Genomic DNA, 11,747 nt, shown 5'->3' on the forward strand with positions numbered 1-11,747 from the left:
TTTCATTTTAAAGAGCAGCAATAATATTTGTGAATATAAATATAGTGCAATACATTTAAGGATAATTTAATAATTGGAAAAAAATACATAAATGATGCAAAGTAATCAGAATAACGCGCATGTTATGCATGTGCGAACTGTGCCTGGGCGGCCATCCCACTTGTGATGGGTGGAATTGTGTTGGCCTGGGAGAGAAGATTAATCAGCTGAAAAGTAGACTGCCCTTTTCAAGCCTGGGCTAGTGGATTGGCTCTTCATTTACAATGAAGAAAGAATGGCCAGTTTGGTTAATCCTCTAATTGGCAAGGGCTTATACTTTGCGTCATGGAATTTAAATGGTTAAAATAGTAGTAAAAGCAGCTGTGAACATTTTTTATCATTTCAGGGAGGTTTGGGGTGGGGAGTAGTGGAAGATTAGTGAATAATCTCTAGGCTGAAGGAGTTATCAGTGGCCGGGTAACCAGTAGATCAGGGACATCTCTTATGTCTCTATAAAGGGTAACAGTCACTTGTCAAATAAAAAAAACAAAAAAACAAAAATGGTTAAATATATTGGAATAAATAGAAATGATCAAAAATACTCCCTGCACGTGCGCACATACACAAACAAACAAATACGTGCAGCTATGATGAACGTACTTAAAAGTCTATTGTGCGACACATATTAAAATCATTTTTGGGCTATCATTTACTGTAGGTCTATCTATAATCTGATGAGCTGTAAAGGTTTTTAATGTGTCACCTATTTGCAAATTTGGCAATCATAGTTTTTCAGGGTTTTGCAAACATGCGATTTTAAGGCCTTAAATATTTGGCATTAACTTAAAGTGGAAGTAAACTCTCTCCCATTACTTTAGCACATATAAATCAGCATTAAAAGCATTATTAACCGCTGTACTCAGATATCACCTTACTTGCTTAGTTTGCTTGTAATCCATCCCGTTATCTGTAATGACGTCACTGGCTCTCCCGCGATTCAAAGCACGCTCTTTGTGTTGTCAGTTCTTTAACAGTGAGCACTGCACTCCAATACCACAAGACTACATTCTCAACCTCGGGAACTAGAAGGAGGCTTGGCTAAAAAACAATCGCGCATGCGTGAGTATATAGTAAGGACTACATGGAGGTGCGAAAGTATTTTCCACTACAGACACGGAAAACAACACTTAATATTGTGCTGCCTTATCCCGGGAGAAACAAATGTATAAACAACTTAAACACAGTAAGAAACATGCGATTGGGGCTATTAGATAATGTATAATGTGTCAGAAGAATTTAATATACTGGTCTAACTGAAAAGCAGCATAGGAGGGGGGAGAGTTTACTTCTGCTTCAACACAGCCATATATACAGTATATACAGCATATTATGTACTTTTAACTTGTGAGTTGTGATAACATAACATTTTTAAATAAACTGTTTGTTTGCCTATTGCTTCACTTCTTAGACCCCATACACACTATTAGAGCTGCACGATTCTGGCCAAAATGAGAATCACATTTTTTTTGCTTAGAATAAAAAGATCACGATTCTCGCGACGTAAAATCTTTCACATTATACAAAAAAAAACTGGGATAACTTTACTGGTTAGTTTTTTTTTTTTTTAATTCATTAAAGTAATTTTTTCCAAAAAAATTGCATTTGAAAGACCGCTGTGCAAATACAGCGTGACATAAAATATTGCAACAACCACTGCTAAAGAATGTTGTGATTCTTGGTAGACTGCCCAGATTTTCTCTTCCTTTTTTTTGAAGGCTGTGGTTTCAGTAGGGCAGAGAGAATTCTTTGCATAGAAAGAATCGTGAAACACTTTTGTCAAGATCGCAACTGGGAAAAAATTGCGATAACGATTCTTGACGCGCAGCTCTACACACTATACAACTTTTGTTGTCTGATTTCCTTTAGATTTACCAAAACCATGTAGTGCAAGGGCCTGCCTGATTAAAAATCGACAGAAAATTGTATAGTGTGTATCCAGCCTAAGATGGCACTTTCCTGCATTTCTATACTGGGATCACACAAGAGCAGTGGAGGAAACTGCATGTGATTAGGACAGGAATCACACCACATTCCTGTTCAAATTGCATGCAATTTTTTGCAGTGCGATTTGAGCCCATTCATTTTGTATGGGCTCAAACTGCACCACAAACGGTATTGGTACTTGGTATCGTGAGTACTTGACCAAAAGTGCAACCCTAGTTAGATTCTACCCCCCCCCCCCCCCCCCCAGAAAAGTAAGTATAAACCTTTTTTTTTTTTTTTTTTAAAGGCAGGGTCCTTTTTTTTATTTTAGGTCCTTATACAGAGAAAATCAACAGCTGTTTGCTACCTAGTGAACCAAAATTGGTGTGCATACAGGATAAAGTCCAGCACTCTCATGTCCCTGTGTTGTAAAATATTTAAATGTCTTTTATCAGCATCCTAAAGTTTTTTTAGTCCAAAAATCTGCCCATAATGTCCTCAGCTCAGTAACCCCATAATGGTGGACTGCAATGAGCTTGTTAAATTGACAACGATTATAATTTATCCGGTGTTCATTGAATACACCTGGAGGGGATGCAGTGGGTGCAATATGGAGTTCATAAAGGCAAATACCCATAAAAGAGTCTTCCATGGGTATGACTTGAATCACCTGTGATATATCATATATTTTTTTGCCATGTTTGCAGAAAAGACATAGCCAGGTCCAGAGCAGTAGGGTGGGTAGGTGTCATTGGGGTAGACTTCCTTAGGGACATACCATTTGTATTATTTACCCCTCAGTAGTCCTGTATTTTTCAATATCTGCCCTGTGAAATAGTTGGTATGGACTGGAAGTTCTGGACGAAGAAGCTGGTGGACAAGGTAGTCATTTGAGGAGCATGTTATCATCTATTTTCACCACATAGCTGGCTGTGGGGCAGAATTTAGCAACCCATTCCATACCCATTAAGGTTTTTAAAGTAAGGTTATAGTAAGTGTCCATGAAGTCTTGTTGGAAAATATCCCCAAAGGCTTCACTTTCCTCCTCCAGCATCCTCTGGGTTCTGTTCACAACGAAATTTGGAAGACCAACCAAAAAGATCCTCACCACGTTAACATCGTAATTACTCTCATTGGCCCAGGTTTCTCGAATGACATGCCTAGTATCGATATCATGAGACCTACCAATTACCATCATGACTAGAAAGGGGTTCCGGTCTTTTCACGTCTTCTCCTGGTTGATGTGGAACTTGTATGGGTAAGGGTAAGGGAGGGCCAGAGGGTGTTGGAAGCCCGGACAGGTTAGGTTGTTTACAGGAGGAGGGTTTTCCTGGATACTTAAATGCCCCTGAAACATCATCAATCTTTTATTGAGCCATTGTTCATTTTCAAAGTACAGGAATCCAGATGCAAAAATCAATGTGAACAGAAGGGAGCTAGAAATCCTCGCCACACAGCGCCGTTCCATTCAGCTGAATCCCACCGGAACCTCTGCACAAAGATAAGAGAATATCTACATGTAAGTACTTTGCTCAAAAAAACAGGGCTTGCTCTATACTTATTATGCTGTATAGGGGTTTCTATGCAGTTACATATAGTTACTGTATATACTCGAGTGTAAGCCGACCCGAATATAAGCCGAAGCACCTAATTTTACCACAAAAACTGGGAAAACTTATTGACTCGAGTATAAGCCTAGGCTGGGAAATGCAGCAGTTACTCCCTTCTGCTGAAGTTTTATCCCTATTGTGGGGTCACCAGTAGGAATGAGCTTCGAGTTCGAGTTGAACCCATGTTCGACTCGAATTGCGAATGTTATGGGCCGTTCGCACCAAATTCGAGTGGCGCGTCACAGCCCATAATTCACTGTGGCATCGCAGTGCATTGCTGGATGATTGGCTAGTCACTATGACTCGCATGCTTGGCCAATCACAGCGCCATCTGTACAGAGAGCCGTAATTGGCCACAAAGCCAGGGTGGCTTTGGCCAATTATGGCTTAGGGGGTTTAGTACATGCCCCACGCAGGCAGCCTTGTGTAGTGTGTTGCGGCGGCGGAGAGTTAGACAGAGAGACAGTGTCATTTGATTTAAGTTAGATAGAGTAGGCAGGCGAGTCAGTTAGCTGCACTTACAGTGTATTGTGTATATATATGCATCCTAGGTGTTATATATATAGGGCTTTTTTTCAGGGGGAACTTGGTGGAACTAAGTTCCACCACCTCTGCCTCAGACCCTTTGGTGCCTGCTCACCACAATCACTTGTGTTTACAAGTGACAGCTCTGCACTCTGTGTGTAACCGCCCTGAAATCTGCACTCTGTAATATAATGCAATCCTGATATTTAATGCCCCTTTAAGACCCTTCTACTGTTTGTGAAATATGACTACACCCACTATTTGATGTGATTTGGAGGGTGTGGGGTTGAGATCTGGAGACTGGCTAGGCCACTCCAGGACCTTGAAATGCTTCTTACGAAGCCACTCCTTCATTGCCAGCGTGGTGTGTTTGGGATCATTGTCATGCTGAAAGACCCAGCCACGTTTCATCTTCAATGCCCTTGCTGATGGGAGGAGGTTTGCACTCAAAATCTCACGATACATGGCCCCATATATTCTTTCATGTACACGGATCAGTCGTCCTGTTCCCTTTGCAGAGAAACAGCCCCAAAGCATGATGTTGCCATCCCCATGCTTCAAAGTAGGTATGGTGTACTTTGGTTGCATTTCAGCATTCTCTCTCCTACAAACAAGACGAGTTGTGTTTCTACCAAACAGTTCTACTTTGGTTTCATCTGACTATATGACATTCTCCCGATCCTCTTCTGGATCATCCAAATGCTCTCTAGCAAACCTCAGACGGGCCCGGACATGTACTGGCTTAAGCAGGGGGACACGTCTGGCACTGCAGGATCTGAGTCCCAGGCGGAGTGTGTTACTGATGGTAGCCTTTGTTACAATGGTCCCAGCTCTCTGCAGGTCATTCACTAGGTTCCCCCGTGTGGTTCTGGGATTTTTGCTCACCGTTCTTGTGATCATTTTGACCCCACAGGGTGAGATCTTGCGTGGAGCCCCAGATCGAAGGAGATTATCAGTGGTCTTGTATGTCTTCCATTTTCTAATTATTGCTCCCACAGTTGACTTCTTCACACCAAGCTGCTTGCCTATTGCAGATTCAGTCTTCCCAGCCTGGTGCAGGTCTATAATTTTGTTTCTGGTGTCCTTCGACAGCTCTTTGGTCTTCACCATAGTGGAGTTTGGAGTGTGACTGTTTGAGGTTGTGGACAGGTGTCTTTTATACTGATAACAAGTTCAAACAGGTGCCATTAATACAGGTAATGAGTGGAGGACAGAGAAGCCTCTTAAAGAAGAAGATACAGGTCTGTGAGAGCCAGAAATCTTGCTTGTTTGTAGGTGACCAAATACTTATTTTCCACCATAATTTGCAAATAAATTCTTTCAAAAATCAGACAATGTGATTGTCTGGATTTGTTTCCACATTTTGTCTCTCATAGTTGAGGTATACCTATGATGACAATTAAAGGCCTCTCTCATCTTTTTAAGTGGGAGAACTTGCACAATTGGTGGCTGACTTAATACTTTTTTGCCCCACTGTACTTGACCAGCCCGCCCTATTGTGGATTGATGTCCACAATGTGGCTCCGTTATCCTGACTGGACGTCATATGACGACCAGCAGGATAAGCGGTGATCGATGGTGCTGTGTGTCACTCTGACACACCGCATCCCCGATCGTGGTAAAGAACCTATGATGTAGGCTCTTTACCACATGATCAGCTGTGACCAATGACAGCTGATCACAGCGGGAACCAGGAAGTGTCAGTAATCAGATTTCCTCGGCGGCTGTCAGTGGTTGGTCTGCACTGATAATCAACGCATTGATTATCAGCACAGCCTCCACCAGAGGTGCCCACCACAGCTGCCAATCAGTGCCCATCAGATGCCAGTCAGTGTCCACTAAAATGCTAGTCAGTGCCCAAAGTTCCAATCAGTGCCCATAAAAGTGACAATCAGTGCCCATCAGTAACGCCTGTTAGTGCCCTTCACAGATGCCAATCAGTGCCCATCATTAATGAATGTCAGTACCTCCTCATCATTGCTACCAATTAGTGCCCATCAGTGCCACCCATCAGTGCCAATCAGTGCCGCCTGTCAGTCCCCATGAGTGCCACCTATCAATGCCCATCAGTGCCACCTATCAGTGCCCATCAGTGGCGCCTATCAGTGCCCATCAGTGCTGAATATCAGTGCCACAAGGGGTTAATTAACTGCCACTGGTCACTAATGCATCAGTGACCAATGGCAATACATTAGCCCCCCTCCATGCTGCATATTCCAAATAGCATTTAACCCCCCCACCCAAAAAAAAAACACTTCAGTAAGATCAGGCAAAGCAGTGCAGCAATGTTCAGCCTCTGCTCACTCACCCACAGTAATGCATGTCCCTGCAGGTCGCAGAAGCAGCACTCCTCTTCCATCCTGCCACCTGGCCTCTGAATGACGTCACGTCAGGTGGGACCTAGGAAGCTCCTGTTGGGTGGAGATCCCTGACAGGGAAATGACTGATGGTACACTTGCCGGCCTAGTGCAAGAGCGCACTCGGCATATTCCTACCGCTCCACTGCAGCTCTGCAAGCACAGCACTGTGAACTGGCGGCCGGTGGCTGTACATGGTGTATGGACCTCTTTACCCCAGTCCTGAGTGTGGCCTTTTTACCAGGCATCAGAGCGGCCTGGATGGAGATTGCCACCATGCCCCCCGGCCCAGTCCGCCCCTGTATCCATCCCCCCTCCCTCCCTTCCTTTCCAGGCTATTTTCAGTATATACAGTATCTCTCAAAAGTGAGTACACCCTCACATTTTTTATAATATTTTATTATATCTTTTCATGTGACAACACTGAAGAAATGACACTTTGCTACAATGTAAAGTAGTGAGTGTACAGCTTGTACAACAGTGTAAATTTGCTGTCCCCTCAAAATAACTCAACACACAGCCATTAATGTCCAAACCACTGGCAACAAAAGTGAGCACACCCCTAAGTGAAAATGTCCAAATCCAATTAGCCATTTTCACCCCCTGGTGTCATGTGACTCGTTACTGTTACAAGGTCTCAGGTGTGAATGGGGAGCAGGTGTGTTAAATTTGGTGTTATCGCTCTCATTCTCTCTTACTGGTCACTGGAAGTTTAACATTGCACCTCATGGCAAAGAACTCTGAGGATCTGAAAAAAAGAATTGTTGCTCTACAAAAAGATGGCATAGGCTATAGGAAGATTGCCAAGACCCTGAAACTGAGCTGCAGCACAGTGGTCAAGACTATACAGCGGTTTAACAGGACAAGTTCCACTCAAAACAGGCCTCGCCATGGTCGATCAAAGAAGTTGAGTGCACATGCTCAGCGTCATATCCAGAGATTGTCTTTGGGAAATAGACATATGAGTGCTGCCAGCATTGCTGCAGAGGTTGAACGAGTGGGGGGGTGAGCCTATCAGTGCTCAGACCATACGCCACACATTGCATCAAATTGGTCTGCATGGCTGTAGTCCCAGAAGGAAGCCTCTTATAAATATGATGCACAAGAAAGCCCACAAACAGTTTGCTGAAGACAAGCAGACTAAGGACATGGATTACTGGAACCATGTCCTGTGATCTGATGAGACCAAGATAAACATATTTGGTTCAGATGGTGTCAAGCTGCAACCAGTTGAGGAGTACAAATACAAGTGTGTCTTGCCTACAGTCAAGCATGGTGGTGGAAGTGTCATGGTCTTGGGCTGCATTAGTGCTGCCGGCACTGGGGAGCTACAGTTCATTGAGGGAACCATGAATACCAACATGTACTGTGACATACTGAAGCAGAGCATGATCCCCTCCCTTCGGAGACTGGGCAGCAGGGCAGTATTCTAACATAACAACCCCAAAGACACCTCCAAGATGACCACTGCCTTGCTAAAGAAGCTGAGGGTAAAGATGATGGACTGGCCAAGCATGTCTCCAGAACTAAACCCTATTAAGCATCTGTGGGGCATCCTCAAATGGAAGGTGGAGGAGCACAAGGTCTCTAACATCCACCAGCTCCGTGATGTCATCATGGAGGAGTGGAAGAGGACTCCAGTGACAACCTGTGAAGCTCTGGTGAACTCCATTCCCAAGAGGGTTAGAGCAGTGCTGGAAAATATTGGTGGCCACACAAAATATTGACACTTTGGACCCAATTTGGACATTTTCACTTAGGGGTGTACTCACTTTTGTTGCCAGCAGTTTAGACATTAATGGCTGTGTGTTGAGTTATTTTGAGGGGACAGCAAATTTACACTGTTATACAAGCTGTACACTCACTACTTTACATTGTAGCAAAGTGTCATTTCTTCAGTGTTGTCACATGAAAAGATATAATAAAATATTATAAAAAATGTGAGGGTGTACTCACTTTTGTAAGATACTGTGTGTGTATATATATATATAATATACTCACCTGCCCCTTTATTAGGTACACCTTGCTAGTACTGGGTTGGACCCCCTTTTGCCTTCAGAACTGCCTTCATTCTTCGTGGCATAGATTCAATAAGGTTTTGGAAGCATTCCTCAGAGATTTTGGTCTATATTGACATGATAGCATCACGCAGTTGCTGCAAATTTGTCAGCTGCACATCTATGATGCGAATCTCCCGTTCCACCACATCCCAAAGGTGATCTATTGGATTGAGATCTGGTGACTGTCGAGGTCATTGGAGTACAGTGACCTCATTGTCATGTTCAAGAAACCAGTGGTGAGATGATTTGAGTTTTGTGACATGGTGCTCTATCCTGCTGGAAGTAGCCATCAGAAGATGAGTACACTGTAGTCATAAAGGGATGGAAATGGTCAGCAACAATACTCAGGTAGGCCATGGCTTTAAACAATGCTCAATTGGTACTAAGGGGCCCAAAGTGTGCCAAGAAAATATCCCCAACACCATTACATCACCACCAGCCTGATCCGTTGATACAAGGCAGGATGGATCCATGCTTTCATGTTGTTTACACCTGTAGCACCCTCTACCTGAAGGTAGGTGCTAGACTAGTATTTTTCTATAGCTCAGGGTCCAAGTACAGGTAAATTTAGCCAGGCCTGTGCTGTAGGCGGGGCCTGGTTGTTTTGATTTAGGACTGGGAGTGTTTGGTGTAGTGGGAGGTGTGGCCACCTGTGCTATGACTCAGAAGTGCCTCCCCTGCTTTCAGAAGGATTGTTCTGGAAGAGAGGTTCGATCTGAGGTTTGAGTGGCAGGCAGCTCATGTGAGGAGCTCTGACCAATTACCCTTTGATATTGGCAGGGGGCAGGCCTCCCATATAAGCTGAGGTCACATGCTGCCAGGGAGGAGTTCTGAAGTGTAGAAAAAGACAGCATGGAGTGTTGAGCTGCTGTTCCGGGCATTCCCACGTGGGGATGCGCAGAGCGCAAAAGAGGGATGGAGGAACCACTAGGAGGGAGCCATAGATAAGATCTTGTTCTCTGAAAAGGTATTGAACTGCTGTGACCGGGGAACACAGGACTTGTATGGTGGACAAGATCAGTATGGAGGAAGTAGAAGTAAAGCGTTGGAGAATAGATCAGCATTCTGTGACCGGGGACACAGAACTGCCAAGTAGCAACAGGTCAGTGTGAACTGAACAAGGAAAGAGAAGCTATCAAGAGTAGTGCAGAATGCTGCGGCCGGGAACGCAGCATTGACAGTAAAGGACTGACTGGGAACAGTAGTCTGCCTATTGCCATGTGTCAGGTCAACGTGGGGAGGTACCGTGTATCTCTGGTCTGGTTAAGCACAATGGTAATACCTTCCAAAAGACTGTATGGCTGTCTGATTCATTGGGCCATCGGGGAGAGGCTGTGTAGGCTTCTGGCTCTTTGATTCGCAGAGGCAATAACATTACGGACTGCAAGGTGGAATTATTCAGAGTGATTCTTTCTTGTCACAATGGAAGTGAAGAAATAGTATGTCAGCAGTTTTGCAGTGAAAGATTTGTACAAGAAAAGGAGGAGCAATAGTCAGAAGAGAAGTTATTCAAAGGAAGAAGACTGGGGAAGCAAGGTGTGCATCCAGTTTTGCAAGGCCAAGGCCACTGAATAACATCTGTTAATGTACTCAATGCTATGGGCATCTCATATTATCCTTTCTCCCATGTGTCCACGTAACAAAACTGTGCAAATGACTGTTCATTGTCTTAACTGATAGATGGGAGTCTGGCAGCAGGGTGATTGGCAGATTGCTAAGTAACCAAGTGGTGAACATACCGCTACACACCTAATTCTGACCCTGCCATCTGAATGTCGCAGCTGAAATAGAGACTTATCAGACCAGGCAACATTTTTCCAATCTTCTATTGTCCAATTTTGGTGAGACTGTGTGAATTGTAGCCTCAGTTTCCTGTTCTTAGCTGACAGGAGTGGCACCTGGTGTGGTCTTCTGCTGCTGTAGCCCATCTGCTTCAAGGTTCGATGTGTTGTGTGTTCAGAGATAGTATTCTGCATACCTTGTTTGTAATGAGTGGTTATTTGAACTACTGTTGTCTTTCTATCATATCGAACCAGTCTGCTTGTAAGCAGGAGTAGGATGTGGCGGCTTCGCAGAGCAAATCACGCATACTGACTTTATAACCAGGCAACGTTTATTACCGGAGAGATGGTGGTAAAAAGAGTATTTACAGCAGTAATGCAAGTAGTTTCACTTCAGACATGGAGGCATAGATGCACAGCACAGACACTTCTGATGTAAGCAGTAGTTGTATTCGTCAGCACTATAGTCACTTCTCACTGACTGACACAGTATAAACCCAAGCACACAATGCGTATCTGTAGAGGCTGATATTCACACACATTACCCGGTAACAACGGTATTCCTTCAGCGGATGGATATAGGCATCTAATACACTTGTCCCTCCCTCACAGCGAGGACACCGGATTTATTATCCGCAATGGGGAGTCTTTCATCCGACCAGGATTGTTGATACAGGACTCCGGAGGAACCCTGAGCTATCCCTCACAGGTCGGAACACTCTCCCTAATTTCTCCTAACTCTCCCTGACAAGCAGGTTCACTCACCCTGTCTGTGTACACACAAGAACTCGACTAAACGTGGCTGAGCTTTCCTATATAAAATATCCACCCAAAAATGGCCGACCAAATCTCTCGAAATTTGCTTGTCCTATCAGAACACCAGGCTTCTCCAAAATGGTGCTGGAGACAATATAGAGGCCAAACAGCTCTGAACCTATGTACACATAATAAACATATCAAAGAGGCTGTAAGTGAGAATATACACTTGTTAACCCACTACCTCCTGCAGCCAGCTAGGCTGCCCTGCACACAGCTGCTTACATGCTAATTTTCCTCTGACATCAACAAGGCATTTTCGTCCACACAACTGCCACTCACTGGATATTTTCTCTTTTTCTGACTATTCTCTGTAAACCCTAGAGATGGTTGTGTGTGAAAATCCAAGTAGATCAGCAGTTTTTGAAATACTCAAACCAGCCCGTCTGGCACCAACAACCGTTCAAAGTCACCTAAATCCTCTTCCCTATTCTGATGCTCGATTTGAACTCCAGCAAGTCGCCCCTCACCTCATCTAGATGGTTGCCTTGGCAAGCTTCCTGATGATGTGGAAACACGAAATGCATTGAGGCTGCTCGCTCGCCCGCACTGAACTTCTGGTACGCCTGGTTCCTATCTCTGGTGTGTTGGAACGCACGCCGAATGCTTCAGGAACGGCGTGGATCCCTGCTGTTT

At 44.2% G+C, this 11,747-nt stretch overlaps 1 pseudogene; it reads right to left on the reverse strand.

Moving 5' to 3' along the window:
- Positions 1-2,247: 2,247 nt before the first annotated feature.
- On the reverse strand, positions 2,248-3,451 carry LOC141134709 (beta-1,3-galactosyltransferase 2-like; annotated as a pseudogene).
- Between the last annotated feature and the right edge of the window lie 8,296 nt (positions 3,452-11,747).

Source organism: Aquarana catesbeiana, linkage group LG03 (assembly GCF_042186555.1).
Source record: "Aquarana catesbeiana isolate 2022-GZ linkage group LG03, ASM4218655v1, whole genome shotgun sequence".
NCBI lineage: Eukaryota > Metazoa > Chordata > Amphibia > Anura > Ranidae > Aquarana > Aquarana catesbeiana.